Here is a 23,529-nt window from a genome sequence, read left to right as displayed (position 1 = left end):
TTAAAGTTGATAAAAAAAATACAACTGAAATGTATGCTAATAACCCCATTTCATAAAACGACTGTTGATATTGAAGCATTAATTAAGAAATGAACATAACTTAAGATTAACGAAATCTTTTTCCAGTTGTCGTTAATTTGACTTTAGTTAATTAAACTGATGCTAGCAAATGGAGTCTATACGAAAACAACAAAATACCTAAAAAAACAAACAGAATTTCCAGGTGTATGCCAGATTATGTGAAAATATGGTAACACTTTACTTGAAAGGGTGTTCATGGGGCTGTCATTAAACCTTTAAAATCATAATTTATTTATGTCAAGTTGTTTTAACAAACAATGTCATCTTTACATTTAAACTGTCATAACTGAGCAAATGTCACTTATTAATAGTTGTCATAAGCATGCATAAAATCTTATTCACATACATGTCATGATTATAAAGGTTTCATGGCAGTCTTATGAAGTGCTACCGAAAATATTAATGTTTGAAAATATATCACTTATTAAGTCTTCATCATTTAGTGCTGGGATGTAAAAAACCTGCTGCCTGAGGTAGTTAAAATGTACTCTAAAAGTTGTCCCCAATATCAATATTCTGCATATTCATTATTGCAATATATTAAATTAAATATATGCATATAAACTACTGTATATACCATATCTAAACATATGGTATATACAGTATATATATATACAGTATATATATATATATATATATATATACAGTATATATATATACAGTATATATATATATATATATATATATATATATATATATATATATATATACAGTATATATATATATATATACTAGACTAAAAAGTGTGACATCTAGTTCCAATTTTCAATACTTGTTCATAAATAAACTTTTTTGTTTTTTTTTTAATTGGGAAAGAGAGAATACTTAATCATAACTCAATACAGAGACACTGGCAGAAGTAATTAGGGTTAGGACTGACAATTTGGAGTAATCTGCATTGACAGTTCACAAAAGCTGACTGTTGAAAGACTCAAATGTGTGTTATTATTAAAACTGACATTTCCATCACAGGTTCATGACGGGTTTAATTATATAGAGCCATGAAACAGAATGAAAAAAATTCTGTAGTATATCTCGGTTTTTATTCATAATAGAGAACTAGCATGCGTAATGAATTTGAGATGGACAGGGACGATCTCATTGTCAGCTCTCTCTATTTTATTAAAGACATTTCATGGCAGCAGTTCTGCCAACTCAGTCCTGCCAACTTGACTAGACAAGGACAGACTAATATCAGCACTGTACCAAAGACAGCATAGGTCACTGTACGTCAGTGTCATCTGCTTTAACAGAAAGACATGGCTCTGTTGAGTCCCTCCAAAAATAACCAGTCATATGTCATTGTTTTAAAGTGAGATTTGCGTAGATACACCTTTAATATTCTGCCACTGCCGATGGAATAAAAACACCTATTTGATTGCTTCATTTACACTGAGGGTGAGAAAACGAACTTCTGACAACAGCTATGTTTCCATCCACCTATATTTATGCGCATTTTGCATGCGCATAAATTTTGAAAATGCTAATAAAAAACGCATGCGCATAACCGAGTAGGATAAACTTTTTATTCAATAAGAAAAGATGTGCATAAACTACGATGTAAACACTTTTACTGCACAAATTTCAGTATGCATATTAAAAAAGGTCACATTTTGTAATAAGAGATCATGTGATGATGAAAATGTGTGTAAATGGACAAACCAGCAAGCTATGCACACTGTACACCATCTGAACTGTTGTTTTGGTCATTCTAAAATACCTTTCCGTTTAAGTATTAGTGTTATTATATCAATAATGACCTCCAGAATCAAGAGCGTCTGTGCTCCGCATCTGACACCTTCAAACGCCACTGCGTGTTCACTGCATGCTAGGATTGCCTTCTAAGGCATTTATAAAGTCATTAATTAGATGAAGAATAGATTGACAGTTTCTCCTACTGCAGCAAATTCCCTTTTTACAGTTGATATTTGGCGCCAGGTAATCAGGAAGTGATGATTTTGTTCGCTTTGACTCATTGAATGGAAACGCTGCTTTATTTGCACGTCTTTTATGCGATAATCTAGTTTTGGGCGTAAAGTTCATTCACATTTTTGGATGGAAATATAGCTACAGATAATCTATCTCGACTATTGTTATCATAATTTGTGCAGAAGTAATAGAAATTATTTAGTTGAGTCATGTGACACAGTGTTCAAATGAACTCCAGACGCACCTGAAGATTGCCACCCTGATGAAAATAATGATGATTTTAAAATAATACTCATGTTAATAAAGGATTTACATTTTTTTTTGCTTACTTTCTGAGTGCCTTGGATGATTTTGGTGTTTATCTTATGAATTGCTTATCCAAAGAGCACGGACACATTAATTACCCCTAAAGCACTTTTTGTTTGACTTTGAATTTAACAAACAGAAATTGTAGATGTTTTAGAGCCAGTAGAGTTCATTTCAGCTGGAAACAGCACAGAATTGAATGCACACCCTTAAAAAATCATAATGGAATGCATGATTCCATGAAGAACATTTACCACTGAGAGGCTTATTCATGCCTTCATCACATCTCGTCTTGATTTTTGTAATTCTCTTTTTGGGGGGTAACCAGCAAGTTCTCTTAGGAGGTTGCAGTACATTCAAATTTCAGCTGCACGTGCTTTGACAGATCTTCATGCCATCACATTACTCCAGTCCTTCAACAACTTCATTGGCTCCCTGTTTAGGCATGTATTGATTTTAAGACTCTGATTTTAACCTACAAAGCAGTACATGAGTTAGCTCCAGATTACGTTTGTGACCTGGTAACTTTTCCGACTCCTACTCATCGTCTTCGTTCTGCATCTGGACTCACTTTTTATCAGCCGCGCTGTTTACTAAAAACCATGGGAGGTAGGGCTTTTTCTTATACTTTGCACCAAAATTATGGAATGCATTACCCATAATCATTGGGAATGCAATTTCTTTGGATAGTTTTAAGAAGCTTCTTAAGACATCTTTTTAGCAAAGCATTTAATTTGTAATCATCACTATCACTTTTATGCAATTTGTAACATTTTGCTTATTTATTGTTCTTTATTGTGTTATTATTGCAATGTGACTTCTGGCTTCTTACTGGGATTTTATGCAAGCTTGTAATCAGTGTTGCCAGATACAGCTGACTTTTTCCAGCACAAAAGCTGTCCAAAACCCACCAAAACACACAAAAAAGCCCAAAATTACTTAATGTTGTGTTGATTACACTACCTATTAGAGTATAATTTACTTTTGAAATGGGGTATACATTTTTCCCATTTGGCATTTTAAATTCTTTTGAAGATAATTTGGTGCTGCTTGTCAATCAGACAACCCTTCTATGTTTGTTTTTGATGTCACTTGAGGAAAAAGAAAAGATGGATAAGTGTCATGATAAACCGTAAGTTTACTTGCAGGTGCGTGATGCGTGTACATGCAAAGGAGAGTAAGATTGGTCCAGGAGTCAGATTTTGATACCACTTTCCTTCACCTACTCTTGCGGGTGGGCGCAGCGGTTTGTGCTATGCACTGGTCACTACTAACTGAATGGAGTAGGAGCACACAGTTTTGTTTTGTTAAAGGGCCATGAAACCCCCCTATTTCAGTTCAAGTCTACCTCAGAATTTTTAAAAGCAATTGCATCATAATGGGCGAGGAGCACTGCGAGCAGAGGCAAGAGTGGGCGTGACCAGCAGAGCAGGGGAGAAGGAGGGGAGCAAACAACTGTTGTCAGTTGGCTCACAAAATGAGACACAAACCGTGAGGAGACGCATGATTTTATACTTTACAAAGTTAAAATGCAAAGAAATAAACAGTAATTTAATGTCCTGCTACATATGTTATTCGCAATTTCACACACACAACCACAATTTATCTAAAGATAATCGTGTTTATATAGACACTATAAATGAGGACTTCTCCCACAATCCCCAAGTCTGAATGCAGACTCAGTGCAGCAGGTCTCTTGCCCTGCCTATTTCAACCATTAGCCCTGGTGGTAATCTGGAGGATTTAGGTGAACACAGCAGCACGGCGATGTGTCTAAATGTGAATGACCTCAACTGATAAAAGACAAAGTCCGCCACTCTCCAATTCTTGTACTATTCTCCCAACAAAAATGCTTGCTGCACACATACAGCTTTGCTGTATCAGCCCTGACAAGACTGCGGGGAAAAACATGCAACAAACCCAGTGGATCATGAAAACAAATACATACGACCCTTCATGAACAACTAAATACTGCGTGCTGTTTGCAGAGTCCATGAACGTGGTTTCACCCAGTGATCAACATAGGATCTCCTTCGCAAAGCACTTGCAGTCATGAATAATTAAGAAGCGCAATCTTGTCATAGGATAAAAAAAACTGATGCGTCATCACTCCACTTGCAGTTTTGCACCGATTTTGATCCCGCCCATATAATTATTTTAAACCTGGAAGATAAAATTAGCTGAGAAAAGCTCAAAATTATCCAGTTTTCCCCACAATTAAAGCTGACAGGTGCTAACGTTGTATTAAGTGATGCTCAATACACACAAATCTATTAAAATTTAAAAAATTTCTTGAACCTTTAAATAAGTTGCACATAAAAGTTACGTTTTAAAACTGCCCAAATTTTGTCAACCCAGCTATGCCCTTTTTTTACCTGCACAAATTCAAAACCGTCCAATCTTGCAACACTGCTTGTACATCTTTGCATTTTTTATTTGTTATTGTATATCTTGTAAGGCTTTGAGTTTAGGAAAATTGTATCAAAAATAAAATGTATTATTTACTACTACTAGAAAAGTAGGAGGATTCGTTTTAGAAAGTGAAAGACATTTGTTTGTTTCTGTTTGTTTAGCTTTCTCAATTTCTCCATTTTAAGTATTACTACTGTTTTCTCATGTTTTAGGTATGGAGAATTCCATAGTCATAATGGTTTTATAAGGAACAGTTGTTTTCTGTATACCCCTACCCCTAAATTCAACCCTCGCAGAAAGTATTCTTCGGTTTTACATTTTCAAAATACTTCACTTCATATGATTTATTAGCCGTTTCCTTATGGGGACCAATACAAATTGTCCCCACAAGGCCAAAATTACAAGAATTAAATACTAGTATTACTATACTTAAGGGGACATTTGATCCCCACAATGTGATGAATATCAGGTGCATGTGCACACACTATGCATAAAAAAATAAATAAATCACTGAGTGTGATAAAACAGTAACAAGGGAGTCTCTTGATAATAGAAGATAATACCAAATGCAATCACACATGAAAAAAGCAAAGCCAGATGTTTGTTCACATTTGCGCTGCTGTGGCTTTCATTGTCACCGTCTGGGCCGTTCAACAGAGCGTAATGTTCCAATAGACGCGAGCAGAGCAGCTCTCCCTTCCAGCACAGTTTCTGTTGTCTGCCAGTTTACCTTTCGCCATGTGCATTAGGACCAACAGGCCAGTCTTACCCCTCCGGCTGGCATTCTTTAACAAACCACTTGGTTTCCAAAAGCACTAATACTCTCTTTTTCTCTGCCTTCAAGGGGTATTCTAGTGCTTTTCTTTGAGCTCGTTTCACTCCTCTGCCTCCTGTGCCAGTTTGCATATTGTAAAAGGCAGATTAGGAAGCTCCTGTTGCATTATTGATAAGATTTTGTCACAAAGCATTGATTGCACTCTGAGTTATTCTGCCAGCCTTGTTTCCCTTGAATACTTTTGTCAGAGCTTTTCTGGAAACCAGAGAAAGACACAGAACAGAGGGACGCATCTGTAAGCTGCTTAGAAATGTTTAAGTTTGCATAAAGCCTTCCTTTAGGAGGAGGCCAAGGAGTGAGGTCCAAGTAAATGTCAGGTTAAAACAGAAAGAGCAAATTGTGACATTAAAATTATAAATAATGTAGCTTTTAAAGCACATTATACTAAACCACCAGACACCTAATTCTCAGAAAGACAAAAACAGTCAAAGGTCCTAAGAAGTGCTTTGAAATATGCATTTTTATTCATTTTTTTATGTAATCTTAATTTAAACCACAAAAAGAGGGTGAGATATAGTGTAGCCCCTCCTCTTTTTTAAAAACAGCCAATAGCATTTTGTGTATTTATTTTTTTTTTACAGCTCTGCCAGTGAGAGCAGTTGAACTTAAGGGGACGGGGCATGTCAGATACTAGAGAACATTTGATTGGTTAAGATTTGATGAGAAACTGTAGTTTGAGGTGTCGTGAAAAAAGAATGTTGCTCCATACAGTATAGGGGGTAGTAACAAACTTAAAGCTTTACATGTTTATATCAGTTTTATATCTTCTAAAGGTGACTTTTGTCACTGTTTTTGAGCACGCTAGCTTATAGATATCTTAAAAACTAACAATACTGAATTCAACATCCAAAAAAAGTATTTTAATTTTATGGGACCTTTAAGACGAGTGATCTTGTCTATGCAGATCGCTGGAGAACTATACACACACCACATGAACTCCCACTACCAGAATGCATTGCACCAATATCTCCTGCCTCAGCTGATGGTCATTTGGACACACACACACACACACAGCTGCGGTTCATTCCAAATGATTACAAGATTATATATACCAGTTTGTGTTCCCCTCTCATTGCCTGTTGTTGTTTTGTTGGTCTCATGATACCTATGTGTTTCCTGGTCTGTTTTGCCTTGTCTTAGTTTAGTTTTAGCTTTCATTAAATGTATGTTAAAAGCTGCATTTGAATCTGCAATTCATTTTTCTCCTCTGCACTACACAAAGACAAAAAGACAAGGGCATTTTTAAGTTCCAGTGATGCTTTAAGTGTAAAAGAGGATCATAAAAATAAATAAATAAATAAATTAATTAATTAATTAACATTAAATATTATATACAGTGAGAGTAAAAAGTATTTGATCCCTTGCTGATTTTGTTGGTTTGCCCACTAAGACATGGTCATTTTATACTTTTAATGGTAGATGTATTCTAACATGGAGAGACAGAATATCAAAAAGAAAATCCAGAAAATAACTTTAAAGGCACAGCCTTTGTTTGCAAGCAAAGCAGACAGACGTTTGGTGTACTTAACCACAAGGTTAGCACACATATCAGGGGGAATTTTGGCCCACTGTTCTTTGCAGATCCTCTCTAAATCATTAAGGTTGGTGGGCTGTCGCTTGGCAACTCGGACTTTCAGCTCCCTCCATAGATTTTCGATTGGATTGAGGTCCGGAGACTGGCTGGGCCACTCCATGACCTTAATGTGGTTCTTCTTGAGCCACTCCTTTGTTGCCTTTGCTGTATGCTTCGGGTCGTTGTCATGTTGGAAGACCCAATCACGGCCTATTTTCAACTTCCTGGCAGAGGGGAGGAGGTTGTCCTTCAGGACTGCACAGTACATGGCTCCATCCATTTTCCCACTGATGCGGTAAAGTAGCCCTGTGCCCTTGGCAGAGAAACACCTCCAAAACATAATGCTTCCACCTCCATGCTTGACGGTGGGTAGAGTGTTTCTGGGGTCATAGGCAGCATTTATCTTCCTCCACACATGACGAGTAGAGTTTAGGCCAAATAGTTAAATTTTGGTCTCGTCTGACCACAGAACCTTCTCCCAATCACTTTGTACATCTTTGAGGTGATCATTTGCATATTTTAGGCAGGCCTTCACATGTGCCTTCTTAAGCAGGGGTACCTTTCGGGCACTGCAGAATTTTAATCCTTTGCGGCCCAAAGTGTTGCCAATTGTTTTCCTGGTGACTGTGGTCCCAGCAGCCTTAAGGTCATTCACTAACTCCTGCTGTGTGGTTGCAGGCCGATTTCTCACAGTCCTCATGATCATTGCCACCCCACGAGGTGAAATCTTCTGTGGAGCACCAAACCGAGGTCTATTGATGGTCAGGTTATACTTCTTAAATTTTCTCACAATTGCACCAATGGTTGTTACTTTAATACCCAGCATCTTGCTAATGTTTTTGTAGCCCATTCCAGATTTGTGCAGGTCAACAATCCTGTCTCTGAGGTCCTGAGAGAGTTATTTGGTCTTACCCATGTTGGAGGGTTTGGAATCTGTCTGATTGTCTGATTCTGTGAACAGGTGTCTTTCACACAGGTGATTAGTTAGAAGAGGTGTCTTCAATTCAGGTAACAAGTTGATTGGGAGTGTCTAACTGGTCTGTGAAACCCGGAACTCCTAATGCATACTAGGGGATCAAATACTTATTAAAAATATTTTCTTTAAAGTTATTTTCTGGATTTTCTTTTTGATATTCTGTATGTCCGTGTTAAAATACATCTACCATTAAAAGTACAGAATGATCAGGTCTTTTTTAGCGAACAAACCAACAAAAGCAGCAAGGGATCAAATACTTTTTACTCTCACTGTATGTATATATATATATATATATATATATATATATATATATATATAACATCAGTAATCATTATTATGACCTCTAAGCAGTTATGTCACTTACTAACTGATGAAGCAGTGATGCTGTGATACCAGCATACAGTCAAAAGAGCTGCCAGGATGGAAGCTCTTACCTGAGTTAAGTGTGCAGGTCACGGTAGACACACAGTGGTGGAAATAAGCTGCAAGTGTGACATTTATGTTGCCCTGTGGCAGCGATGCATGAAGCTCACACATCAGTGTCACTGCTGTCATTTACTTCAGATTGAGATTTCCTGTTTTTCTCATGCTCACTAAAGCTGAATAAACTCTGTCAATGAAAACACGTCTTCTCTGACCACTTTAACTTGTTTCCAGTTTCCACTTGGTTTGAAAACACACAGTAACAGACTAAGTAAGGTGTTGTGTACATCTTGTAAGAATGTAAGAAAAAGAAAATAAGGGTGTTAAAGAGATTCACCTAGAAACAACAAACTGTCATTATTTATTTACTTCATTTGTTCCAAACTAGCTTGAGTTTCTTTCTTCTGCTAAACCCAAAGGAAGAGATTTTGTGGTTTCCAACATTCTTCAAAACATTTTTTTTTGTGTACTAAAAAAACAAGATTTGAAACCACTTGAGGGCGATTAAATTAACAAATTTGTTCAAACTTAATCCGTTTAATCGAATAAATACTTCATGATTTGTACATGCAGCAGGTTTCAGGGCCCCTGTGAAATATCAAGGAGTTTTTAAAGCTGGTGCTGGAGTGATGCAACACGGCTGAAGGCAAATCCACATGCAGTGAATGGTGAATTGTGTATGTATCCTGAGCAGATTAGAGCTTCAGCCACTGTGGCAGGCCTGATACACAGTTAAGCCACTATAGTAGCTGCATATTTATTTAGCAGTCATCAGAGCATTTTCATTAGTATATAGGATAATAAAGGCTTGTGAGTGTGGGGAATATTGTTACATTTCTGAACTGTTCATTTTAATCTTTGTTTATCATTTTATTTTATTTTTGTTTGTTTTATTTATTCTATGCAGTTTTTTAAATTTTATTATTAATTTCATTATAGTTTCAGTTATATGTAATGTAGTACATCAAATTAAACTAAATAAAACAAATAAAAAGTATATCCTTTATGACAAAAAAGTATGGTAATTTAATAAAGATGGTAATTTACCACAAAATATGAACATTTATTTTATGTTCATAGTGTATTATTGATTGTTAAATTTTATCAACCACAGCTGCCGTTATATATATATATATATATATATATATATATATATATATATATATATATATATATATATATATATATATATATATATATATATATACACATACATACATACATACATACATACATATATATATATATATATATATTTATATATATATATATATATATATATATATATATATATATATATATATATATATATATATATATATATATATATATATATATATATATATATATATATATATATATATATATATATATATATATATATATATATATATACACATACACACACACATACACACACACACACACACATATATACATACAGATTTTATGGATATTTTTACATTGTACTTAAACAAAGATTTAATAAATGCTGTAATAATATACTGTACTGCTCATGGTTAATTAATCTTAACTAATGCATTGATGTTAACAAATGACTTTTTTACAACACATACATACTGTACACTGTAAAAAGTGATTAGCTGATTTTACATAAAAAAAAAAAAAAAAAAAATATATATATATATATATATATATATATATATATATATATATATATATATATATATATATATATATATATATATATATATATATATATATATATATATATATATATATATTCTGTCCATAAATGATTAGGTAAATGAAGCCTGTGCATTATAAAATACAAGTTTGATATATTTTATTCAGTTAAGTGGTAACACTTAAATACTTTTACAATAAGGTTGCATGAGAATGTTAGTTAATGTATTCACTAGCATGAACAAACATTAAACAAAACATTTATTACAGTATTTATTGATATTAGTTAATGTTAATTAATGAAAATACAGTTATTCATTGATAATTCATATTAACTTACAGAACATTAACTAATGATAACAAGGATTAGGTTTGGATTTGCATCAGTAAATGTTAAACTATGATTAATAAATACTTTAAAACTATTGTTCATAATTAGTTCATGTTAGTAAATACATTACCGAATGAAACCTTATTGTAAAATGTGACCAGTTACATGAAAAAAACCAAATAATCATTAGAAATGACATCTTTGGGTTCATTAATATATTAACCAGTGCTGAAGAATTTCTCAAGTCTTTAATATTCATACAAACTAAAAAAGTTCTTTATTTACTGTATTTGCACTCATTCAGTCAACACTTTTTTTCCCTGGTGGACATATATATTATGGATTTGTGGGCTTGAGGCTTTATCAAGATACATTTTGCTGAAATTATCTGATCGTTATGTGTTTGCGTGGATGTGTATAAAGGATATTACATTACTGTTCATATATGAAGAGAAGATGAAAGGTGTAGATAGCTGTGCTCAGTATCTGAGGCTGCATTGATCCAAGTATTGATGCAGTGCCTCCTCAGTCCATCTTTCGAGCCACAGACAATCAGTCCATTGTTAGTGATGCAAACAGAATATTAAGCACATGTGTGTGTTCAACACAATAGAAGTTCACAATATGATAAAACGCAAGAGCTCAGTTTCACAAGTGAGTGAGCTTCATCCAACAAAATCTCATGGCAATTCACAACCTCAACGTCTCTTTCTCTTTGTTCTCAATACATCTCATGAATCTCATTTGCAGTTTTTTTTTTAGATATTTAGATTGCGACTTGTAATGTTAGGGCTATGCTACAGCGAATGCGATTTTCCAGCAGTGATATTCATATTGATCTGAGCTGAATCAACTATACTTTATTTAAAAAGTAAAATATACGGAAAAAAAAACTAAACAAAAATGCAGCTGTGGTAGGCAGAATATTATTATTATTAAAATGCCTCAGAAATATATATATTTTTTAAACAAATCAAAATTTTACTGTAAATTACTGTATTTTATTAGGTTTAAACACCATTGTTTAAACGTACTAAAAGCTACATATTGTACTTTTGTTCCAACAGACAAAATTACAACTGAAGCAAGTGACAATAAGAAAGTCAAATAATGAGCAAAAGCAAACAAACAGCTTTTCTACAAGAAGAGAAACTAATACACTGTATAGATCAGGGATCACCAAACTTGTTTCTGGAGGTCCGGTGTCCTGCAGATTTTAGCTCCAATCCTAATCAAATACACCTTAAAAAGCTAATCAAGGTCTTACTAGGTATACTTGAGACACACCAGCAGGTGTGTTGAGGCAAGTTGGAGCTAAACCCTGCAGGGCAATGGACCTCCAGAAATGAGATTGATGACCCCTGGTATAGAAGATGCTCTGATGTCATTCACAGTACTATTAAACATCATAATGGTAAGATACATGAAACAAAAGTAAAGCAATACACATTATTTATTACATTAGATGTAACATAAAAGTCTAATGCATATAACACTAAAAAGAGCAATAGAAATGTCAACAAAAAAAAAGAAAAATATTAAGTGTCTTGCAGGGAATTTTGGCATATAAAAGTTATTATTATAACCTCTAAAGATATATTTCTTCCATATTATGGTTATTCGCTGTATATTTTAAAGACACTTATTGTTAATCAGGTTACATATTTAACAGAGCATTTTTACAGTTAAAATCACAGCAATTTTTATAGTGTAGCACAAAACCAGCATTGTGTGAAACTGAATGTGTGCAATCAACTGAACAAAAACTTCATAATGGGCTTTTGATTAATGCCTGTTTTCTTTGTAAAGATATTTGCTTTGTATAAAGTGCTACATAAATAAATGTGACCCGACTTAGGGCAGCTTAGGGCAAAGATCTACAGATTTGGGTCACACTCACATACAGAGTAACTGAGAAATATTACAGATCTGCTGAATGTTGTGACTGTTTATCAGCTTTTCCTCAAACATCTGGCAAAGATAGTTCAGTGTTCTGAAGAATGAGGAAATAAGCATTCAAGTGGATTTTCATAAACTCATTTCGAGAGGAACATGTGATATGATTGTGCACGACTGGCTGCTCATCTGTAATCAGTTACAATCCAATCAGAGTGATCTAAGCTTAGAATAAATGGATTGTTTTTTTTTTTTTTTTTTCCTACTGCTCTATCTTTGTTTTGGAAGAATTCCCTCTTCCACCCCATCTCCTCCTTTTTCTCCCTTTTCTAAAGAGCCAGTGCTGAAGAGTCTCTCAAGTCTTTAATATTCATACAAACTACAAAAATTATTTATTTATTTGTACTCAACAATTCAGGAAATTAAGCATTCAAGCGAAGTTTCATAAACTAATTTTGAGAGGAGCATGTTATATGATGGAGCATGATTGGCTGCTCATCTGTAATCAGTAATAATCCAATCAGAGTGATCTAAGCTTACAATAAATGGATTGTTTGTTTTTTCCCTACTGCTCTATCTTCGTTTTGGAAGAATTCCACCTTCCACCATATCTCCTCCTTTTCCTTCCTTTTCTAAGGAGAGCTCTTGAGACCAACCTGATCTCAGATCCCCTTACATGCTTATAGACCAGGCAGGAACCTTTATGCAATAATTAATGTTGAACTATAATTTACAAGATTATTGATAGATTATTGATATTTAATGTTAGTAAAAACGCTATCATTAATCAATGGAAAAGTGTTTCTCAAAATAATATATGTTCATTTGGGTCATTATTTGCTTTTTTTGTTTTAAGAAATCAAAAAAATACTAATATTCAAAAAATATTTTATTAGAAATATGAAAAATCCAGTGATTAAACAGTGGTACGCAGCTTACCCAGAATTATTCTCTAGTTATTAATCTTTATTAAACTTAAAACAATTTTAAAATTAAAATAACTGAAATATATATAAAAAAAACTTAAACTGAAATATATTATATGTCAAACACTTTTACTTAAATATTTAATTTTTATTAAAATAAATATTTCTTATTTAGCATAAATGTTTAATTAGACAAACAAAAATTAAACATTCATTCATTTTCTTGTCTGCTTAGTCCAACTTTTCCAGCAAGTTTTTATGTGGCGGATGCCCTTCCAGCCACAACCCATCTCTGGGAAACATCCACACACACATTAACACACACTCATACACTACAGACAATTTAGCCTACCCAATTCACCTGTACCGCATATCTTTGGACTGTGGGGGAAACTAGAGCACCCAGAGAAAACCCACACGAGTGCAGGGAGAACATGCAAACTCCACACAGTAACGCCAACTGAGCCGAGGCTCGAAACAGCGACCCAGTGACCTTCTTGCTGTGAAGCGACAGCACTGACTACTGCACCACTGCTTCGCCAAAATTAAACAAATGAACAAAAATTAAATAAACCAACAAATACACATACATACCTGAATATACATGTATACTGTTCAGTGTTTAGTAAATTGATTAAAACATCTGTCATAAGAGCAAAACACATATTTAGGAATCTGTCAAAAACTTGTTTAAAGTCAAATTTGTATTTCCATTTATTAGGCAATTAACAAACAACGACAACAAAAATAATAATAATTTGTGACTTCTCTGAGAAGTGTGAAATTAATCAAAGGTAAAATGCATTAGTAAAACTTATTTATCTTTTAAATTTAAGAACTAAAATAAAATACTCTGATTAATGGCAATTAAAATGGAAAACTACACAAATTAACTCAAATGGTTGATATGTCGGTTTATGGTTTAAAAAAAAAAAAACTATGAAAAAGCAGAAAATGTGTAAGAGCAATTTATTGATATACATTCATATATGAGCATATAATAATCTGGACTGGATGGTTTAAAAGGGGCAAAGTAAACTATATAAAAAGCATGTTTAAAAGCACAGAAAGCCTTCGGTGTGGACTCTACTCATTGGCATGAGTTTGTTGCATCAATTGGCAGTAGAGAAAGATCATTCTGTCACATAATCAGACATGTAGCATTTGGATTTGGACTGATATATTCCAGTATATCTCTCCTGAGCAGCTCCCGCAGGACAAACACGCAAGGGAGCTTTCACACCTGTTTAGCGCTAAAACCAGGATTTTTCGTCTTTCAGTAAAGCCTGACTCCACAGGGTGGCTCCGGCAAAAATAGGACAGTCTTCTAAATTTGGCAGCTGCTTTGAAACTCGCACGCTGAGCTAACTACACTAAATATATGATTATTAAGAAACATATATATATATATATATATATATATATATATATATATATATATATATATATATATATATATATATATATATATATATATATATATATCACCTCAAAACATTAAGAGGTTTTGGATGAGCAAACCATACTATTTAAGTGCAGTAGATTGGCTTAAACAAAATAAAATATTAATTCATTCATTAAATACAAGACTGTGCACTTGTTTATACAACTAGGGTAATACTATTAATTTTAAACAACAGCATTACATTAATTGTTTAGTTACAGTACATTAAAATAGAGATTTAATTCTCTATTGTATTTAATAAATAAGACATATTAAAGATTTCTACTCTAATTACTTTACCATGATGACTACATAATCTTTTACTAGTTATTTTTCAAGATACTATTTACAATTTAATGGCACTACTTGGTTAATTTGGTTAAATTATATAAGTTAAATTAAACTCTTAGGTATGTGTCCTGTGATACACGTTTCAACTAAAAATATCGAAGTTGTGTAAAACAAAATAAAATGCATTGGTTGTTTCAACTATTTATTTTTCTATTTTTTTTTGTTAACAAATTTTGTGAGGTTATGTGTACATGAGATGTTATTTTCATACATACCAAAATCATTAACCCTTTTAGAACAGCTGGTATCTGAACATCTGTTTCTAAGAAAACCGAAATAGGCTTTTTTTGCAGCATGTAATAAACATTTCACTTTGAAACTGCCACAGAATATGCAATAAGCACCAATAACAGAACTGGAATGACAAGTGTTTCTCTTCGGTAGGCACACACAGAATCTATGATTTTTAGCCTGTCATTAAGTCTATGTAATTACTTGTGTAAATGTGTGTAAATTTAAGTTGATTGAGTTTTTTAATTAATTTCAGTAGCATTATTGATTAATATGAAAATGTTCTTATGGTTTATTTACAATACAGTTTGTAAAGTAATATTTTCTGTCCTTTAGTAAATAAAAGATTTAACAAATTTGCTTTACCAAATCTCTAGATGGAATTGAATTGTAAACAATAAACAAAAGTTTAAAAAAGTATTATTTTTTATATCATATATTCAGTTTTTAGTTGTGATACTCCTAAAATCCTTCCACATAAATCCAGATTTTTTTTTTTTTTTTACAAAATTGTGAGCAGAAAAAGGAAAAAATTTCAGATTCTTTAGAAGCAGATTCTGTCTGGCTCTACTCAGGGATGTCTGCAAAAAATATAGCTCCATAGCTCCTCACTAGCTGTTTCAATCCAAAGATGTGAATTTAATTTATGCATAAAAGAAGTGCAAATAAAGCAGCTCTTCTATCCAACAAGTCAAAGAGAACAAAATCGTCAGTTGCCAATGAACTGACGGCAAATATTAAAAGTAAAAACATAATTTGCTGCGGTAGAATTGAGAAGCTGCGTGAATCTTTTCCTTATTTCATAAATGACTTGTGCCAAAAAACAAATGCTGGCATGCAATGAACGTGTAGTGGCATTTGAAGGTGAGAGACGCAGAGCACAGACTCTCATGACAGTTCTGAAGGTAATTAATAAAATGATAACACTAATATTAAAAGGGTTAAGGCATTTTTGAACAACCAAAACATAATTTCAAATGTTTTACAGTGTGCTCAGCTTGCTGGTTTGTCCATTCATACACTTTATCATCACATGATCTTCTACAACAAAATCACATGACCTTTTATAATCCACATACTACAATTTGTTTGGTAAAAGTGCTTCCATCGTAGTTCATTTGCATATTTTCTTTTCCAAAATGTTTATCCTACTCAGTTATGTGCATATGTTTTTGATGAGCATTTTCAAAATTAATGCACATCTTGGCATTTCAATCAACCAATTTGTTATGCGCAAATCCAAAATGAGCATAAAATAGGAAAACAAAAACATAGCTACTTTGCAGTGGATATCTGAGTTAATAATCCTAAGAACCAAGTGTAGTGCTAAGAAATGCACCCCTGACAGATTATACATCCCCTTACTTCCTACTACAGTATAAAGTATGGTTGGGATTAGTTGTGTGGGAAGGGTTAGGATTATGAGGTATGGTTGGGATTAAGCAATCAGGTATTAAATTCAGGTGAATGATTGGGAAGGGGTGAAACTCTCAAGAATTCTGTTTCTATCTGTAGCACGTGGGCATGCACATGTTCAATCAGATATTAATATTTAGATATTTGCTAGATTTCCAGCCCTGATAAAGTCACAAGGGGTTTTAGCATCAGAGCTGGTGCAATCTTTATGACAACTGCCGATATTTGATGACAACAATAAAGGTAGCTTTTCAGTTATCTGATAAACAAAATACTCAGAGATAAACTATTGTGTATAAACTAAAACATTGTCCATATATATCCATACATAATATTTTAGATGTCACAATTCTACTGTATGGCCCATTTAAGTTTTACAAAACGATAGAAACTCAGACAAATGAATTTGGATGACTATAAAATCACCAAATGCTGAAAATCCTTATGTGTCTTATGTGTGTTTTTTTTTTCAAAACATTTTTTTCAAAACATTAAGTTTTTTAAGAGCCTGTTTGGTTTTAAAGTCTGGACTTTCTAACACTAACAAGAAGCTGATCTGCCATCACTCTTTTGAGAAATTCAGTTAGGACAGTGGCTTCACCACACAGTTGCAAGCAAACTGAGCTCTCCACAGCCTGCTTAGTCTGTAAAGCACGTTCTGCCTGACTGGAATTACATCTAGTGTTTGTGATGGACATCATACATCCAGGGAATCTCCCAGTGTCTCTCTGATCCCTGATTAAATTGATAATCTCTGCCCTCACACGCTCTCTGCCCTCACTCCAGGGGAGCATCATGGAAGGACCTTCATGTTACATTTATTGTGGATGAAGATCCAAAGAGAGAGAATAAAATGATGCTTTGCTATAGAAAAAAAAGAAAAAAAAAAGAGTCTAAAGATGTATTTTTTTTCAGATGCTAAGTACTTGTTAAATATACTCACGAGACATGCTGTCTGACAGTCAGCTTTTTATGTGTGTGTTTGGCTTTGTGTGTTAGAAAACCTAGTTGATCTTAAAGATGGTTGAATGACTAGGGCTGTGCAATTGATCTAGTTTGACAATAGCTACGTTTACATGGACATCAGTAGTCAAATTGATTGCCCTAATCTAAATACGACAATATATTTTTTAAGGTGTTCACATGAGTTGCTATTTGAATGTTCCTTTCATGATCCCGTTTTACATGCTATAGCACATAGTTCGATTCATGTCATTGCTACACCAGGCTATCCACATTTCCTCTGGAGTTTCATGTAATTTTGTGCTTCATTTTTTAATTTGTCGACTTTAACAGCAGTATAAAGAAAGAATAAAGGAGCAGTTTTGAGAAGCAAGCAGCGATGCATGACTTGTCAGAATGCAAAATGCAGTATATATAGATTAGTGTATATTTATTCAGTGCCAGCCCAAAGAGGCATAAAATCTGTTCAAATGTATCTTTCGTTAGTTTATAGTGTATATTTGTGACCTTTATACATTACTCCCGAACCCACTTCATTCACCCTTCAGCAATACACACACACTGGACTCGGATGAGGAGGATTTTATTTTGCCCTGCACACAGAGCAGTAACAGTGAGATCAACATGGTTTAACTTAGCAGTTCTCCCTAACTCTGCTGCTTTTATCTTGAAAGTTTAGATCATTATTATATAAAACAAAGATAGAAATATAAAAATACAGAAAATGCGCAACTAATATCGCTGAATAAACACATTAAATACCTGAGCACAATATATAATAGAAAATTACCTGCACACAGAGCAGTAACAGTGAGAGCAACACGGTTTAACTTAGCATCCACATCTAAAACACATATAACTTCATTAGCACTTGCTGTATAAGCACATGGGGGAAATATCAAGATGAGATCAAAAGTATCAAAATCAAACAAATATGAAAAGAAAACCCACTCTGTCGATCAATAAATGTATATAAAGTGTGATAGACTTTTAAAGCTGCATCTAATCAATCATTTAAATGATATTTTTATCTTTTAGTGTGGAGCTAACACAAACCCAGCTCACCCACAGCAGTTCTCCCTAACTCTGCTGCAGTCTATACACAGACTCTGTGCGCAATAGCGCCACTGGCGAACTAGCAGGAACTGCACTCCCATTAAAGCAGGATTTAATAATAAACTATTAACATGGTATATATTTATTTCGTTACATATTGAGAACTTTGCAGTATATCTTTGCAACAAATGCAGGTAGACTTCTAGGTATCATTCATAGTCATTCATGCACATTTATGCACCATGTCATATCACACAGCTCTTACTGTCATTTTTCTGGAGTGAAATGATGCCAATAAACTTAAACTCATCTATTTAAGCAGAGTGCTCAAGAACAAACCAGGTTAGTCTGGTGGCATAAGGATAGCTCACTCACTCCTTCTATAATAAACCTCTCCACCACTTAAGTTCAAAGGATTATCATTCAACAAGTAGTCTACTCAGTTTGTAAAAAAAAATATTTTACTACTGAAGTGTTATTAATTTGTACATGTGTATTTCACTGTACATGTTGCTACTGGAGCATCAGAGCAGAGCTAATTCTTATTCACAACAGATTAAGATATGGTCAAAACCAATCATATGATTATTTGGGCAATTACCAGCTATTAGTATAATCACAACAAGCTTTATTTTTGAAGCAAAGAAATATATAAACTGTAACTGTATAACACTTAAAAATCAAGTATAAAGCAGTATGAAAAGGAATATAAGAAACAGATATTAACTGAATCATAACTGAGCAAGTCAGAAGTATTTTTAATTGTAAAAATAATGGCTTTGGATATTCATATGAACTTCCATCTGCTCCACATACTGCTGGAACCACTGAGGCGATCGTGTCTTCAGATCACTGTTTGAATCCACGTGCTCTGGTTTTAAGCTTCATTTTTATTTACAGTCCCCATTTAATTGCTCCGTTTCTTTGTTTGTTTGTTTGTAGCCACCAATCTTCTAAACCAAGGATATTTTTAAATGCTTTATAATGTCAAAAAGCTGAAAACCTTGTTTACATTTGAATGCAATCTGGTTTCTGGTGAACTAAAATCATGTATTAAAGATTGAATTTGATTAACATGATTGTTACTATTGGCAATGTTGATCTCAAGCATGGCTGCCGGTTACTAGTAGGTCTCATTGTTTATGTAGCTAGATTTTTAATTCAGTTGATTGATTTAGCTATAATGACAGATTGTTGTGACGTACCACTACCTCCAAGCAATGGAAGTCATTTCACACAAACTGCATTTATCTTTACTACCAATTTAGTGGTTGACCACACATAGACACACATGAGCACACCCTTTTGAGTATTTGCCAATGGTGTGCATGTTGATAACAGAGAGCAATGGGGGAGGGCTAGCCTTTTTGTCTATCAATTAAGCAGAAACATCAACCATCAAGATACTGTAGCAGTGGCGGATTAGTTGTTTCTACTTTGTCCATTAAATGGATTATGTTGGGTAAGTATTTATTTTGCACCTTTCCTCATTTGTAGATTCATTTGGATTAAAACGTCCTCAAAATTGCTAAATGTTGGATGGACAAAGCGTTTTCAGTTGTTCACAATCCCTAGCAGGAACCATTAGAAAATCAATACAATAAGTAGATGACAATACACTTCATTTAAGGGTTGCATCAGTGTGCATTTGAATCATTGGGATGATACTCATCACAAAAACGAATAGATACTTGGATGCTTGTTGGTAAATTTACCATCATAAGTAGTCAGTGATAGCAGTGTTAATTAAATATACAGTACTTTGCTTTTCTTACCACAAATGATGTGTATTTGAAGCACTGGCATGGACTGCAGACAGAACAACAAAGTATTTTTGATGTGTTCAGAACAGCCTGATCTCACGAGAAAACGTAAGTATTTTACGTTTTGCCAGTTTAGTGGCTAATTCGTACGAATTTGAACGATTTCAGTCGTACGAAATGATAGGTTTTTTAAAAAAGGAGGCATGGCACCTAACCCCACCCCTAACCCCAACCGTCATTGGGGGATGAGCAAATCGTACTAAATTGTACAAATTGGATCGTACGAATTCATACGAATTAGCCACTAAATGAAAAAGTTACGAATTGCAGTGGAATGTGTTGGTTCAGAAGGCTACATGCTCTCTTTCTGCTTGTACCAAAATCTGTCTGTCAGCCATTTGAAGAAACAAAGGAGTTAATAAATACAAATCAGGCATAATCAGCTAAAAACAAACAAAAAAGCAACAAACAAACATGGAACAAAATAAATCATAACAATGTGTTATAATAATAATAATAATAATAATAATAATAATAACAACAATAATAACAATAGTTCTATCAGTTAAAGAAACTGTTAATAAATTAATAAATAATTTTATTAGATTTTTAATCAATATTGTTTTATTTGTTACATTTTAAAAATAAAATAATCTAAGATATATTGTTATTGTACTAGATAAAAGTAAAACTACTAAAAGAGTAACTACTATTATTATTATTTTAAATAATGTTGCATATTACAACATAAATTATATATAATCTTAATTCACAAATATCTACCCATACAAAAAACAATAAATAAAATATTACCTTTTAAAATATTTTTTATAAAAAGTAAAAAATAATAATAATAATTAAAAAATATTTTTTGTTAAATAATAATAATTTAATTATTTTAAAATTCAAATAAATAATTAATTTGAAAAAAACTTAATCATTTTATTCATTCATTCAATCATTTATAAAATTGTTAATATTTATTGTTTTTTGACTCAATGGCTTGAAATCATTCAGTCATATCACTTTCCGATTGAGGTATTATTTCATCAGGCTGATGTCACTGGATTTTTTATTTATCTGAATAGCAGATGTCAGAGCAACATCCATCCAATAATGCTTAATACCGAACCAAAGCTTACATGACTGAAATGGTGTGGGATACGGTGAGAACACATTCCCCTACACTGACATTAAAAAATAACTAGCACCTTAATGAACAAAGACACATTAGCAAGTCCAGCACACATAACGCCAATGGCCAGTCTGTGCCCGTCAGATAAAAACCACAAGTCCCATCAGCATCTCACACAAAAACAACACAGAGGAGGCGAAGAACCAAAAAAACAAAAAAACAAAGGAACCAAATAGTGTCCAGCCTCCTCGTATTAGCAGAGCGAGACGACACGGAGAACACCAGGCTGACAGGACGGGTCACACCGATCCTGCCGTTTAGCTGTGGATTCAGTTAAGGGTGGGGGAGAGAGAAATGTTTGTCCCACAGCAATGACAAGCCAATGAGACTGGAGCCTACAGGGGGAGACAACAAAAACCACAGCCACACTCCACTCATGCTAGCTGGATACATTTCACACATTTACTATAGATTTAATGAGAAGATGTGCTGTTTGTCTATGGTTATTTTGCTGCACGGTTCACCAAATAAGCTAATTGAAATTATATATAATATACTGTATAAAGCAATACTACAAAATGTATTATTCCCAAATTAATTCATTTTCTTTTTCAGCTTAGTCCCTTTATTAATCTGAGGTCGCCACAGTGAAATGAACTGCCAACTTATCCAGCATACGTTTGCCGTACACTGCATACACTGGAACATGGGGAGAACATGCAAACTCTACACAGAATTGCCAACTGACCCAGCCGAGGCTCGAACCAGCGACCTTCTTGCTGTAAGGCGATTGTGCTGCCCACTGCGCCACCGTGACGTCTGTTTACAAATTATAAACTCAATTTGTAGGTGGAGTTTTGCTTTTAGATTATTTTAAGTTCTAAATTACATAATTTATAGTAGAAATAACAAATAAAATTAACGTTTAAGACTTTTTTTATGAATATTGTTAATTGGCAATGGAATTTATAACAGAAGAAACAGAATTTTATTTTTTACCTTAGTTTCTAATCTCGGAATTAAGCTAGATTAATCTAGATTAAAAATGTCTCATTGGAATTCTGCCGAAGGCATTCAGAATATGTGCGCTACCCAAAAAATAAGTCTTTAAGAAAGGGTTTCTCAAGCCAGGTCCCGCATTAGACCAGCGGCTCATCTCCTGTTTCCAAATGCATCACAAACTGCTTGAGGAACTGTTCTACTATGATAATTGGTGATGAAAATAAATTATGTTCAATAAGATGTACCTGTGTTTACGAACAGTTTTTTCAGTTAAACATGAATGTTGATCTGTAAGCCTAGATAAACTCGAAACTGTGATTTTTGATCACCTTAATCTGACTCAAGTCATAACTGAACTAAACAGAAATGGAATTAATGGACCCAGCTCCCAACCCAACTTAGAGAATAGATTAACGGCGATATTTTTTTTTATCGCACGATAAGAGTCTCATGTTAACGCAGCACGTTACGCCCATAACAGCCAACCACTAATTATTCCATTTAAAAATCCACAATAAATTAACTATTAACTAGACTCCAGAGATTAAATTAACCTTTTTTTTTTACTTTTGAAAGGTTCATACTCCATAGTGACATTGACTGTGCTCACCATTATGTCAAGTCCAAAGTTCAAATAAAACTGTTGCGTAAAATAACAAAAAATGTATTTCCTGTTTAAAGACAGGAAATGTATCTAATTTGTAGACATTAAAGAGAGTTTTGCTTTTACAGTAGATTATTTATAAAATGAAATTATGATAGTATAAACAAATAAACATGTGAGGTCTGTCTTTTCTATGAATACTATTATTCAACAATGGATTTTCTAATAG

The 23,529-nt window shown here is 33.6% G+C and overlaps 1 protein-coding gene and 1 long non-coding RNA gene across 4 annotated transcripts in view; one reads left to right on the top strand and one right to left on the bottom strand.

Annotated features, from left to right (window-relative positions):
• glra3 (glycine receptor, alpha 3) overlaps window positions 1-23,529 on the top strand; it is a 108,727-nt gene that overhangs the window by 6,740 nt on the left and 78,458 nt on the right.
• LOC147846950 (uncharacterized) lies at window positions 18,308-21,000 on the bottom strand. The gene is made up of 2 exons (XR_015476740.1): window positions 20,916-21,000; window positions 18,308-20,649 (listed from the first exon to the last, which is right to left on the bottom strand). It is a non-coding gene; the product is annotated as an uncharacterized LOC147846950 (long non-coding RNA).

Source organism: Danio rerio, chromosome 1 (genome assembly GCF_052040795.2).
Source record: "Danio rerio strain M-AB ecotype USA chromosome 1, GRCz13ab, whole genome shotgun sequence".
In the NCBI taxonomy this organism is placed as follows: Eukaryota; Metazoa; Chordata; class Actinopteri; order Cypriniformes; family Danionidae; genus Danio; species Danio rerio.
Note: the sequence above shows the minus strand (reverse complement) of the source record. Positions and strands in the feature narration are given on the sequence as shown.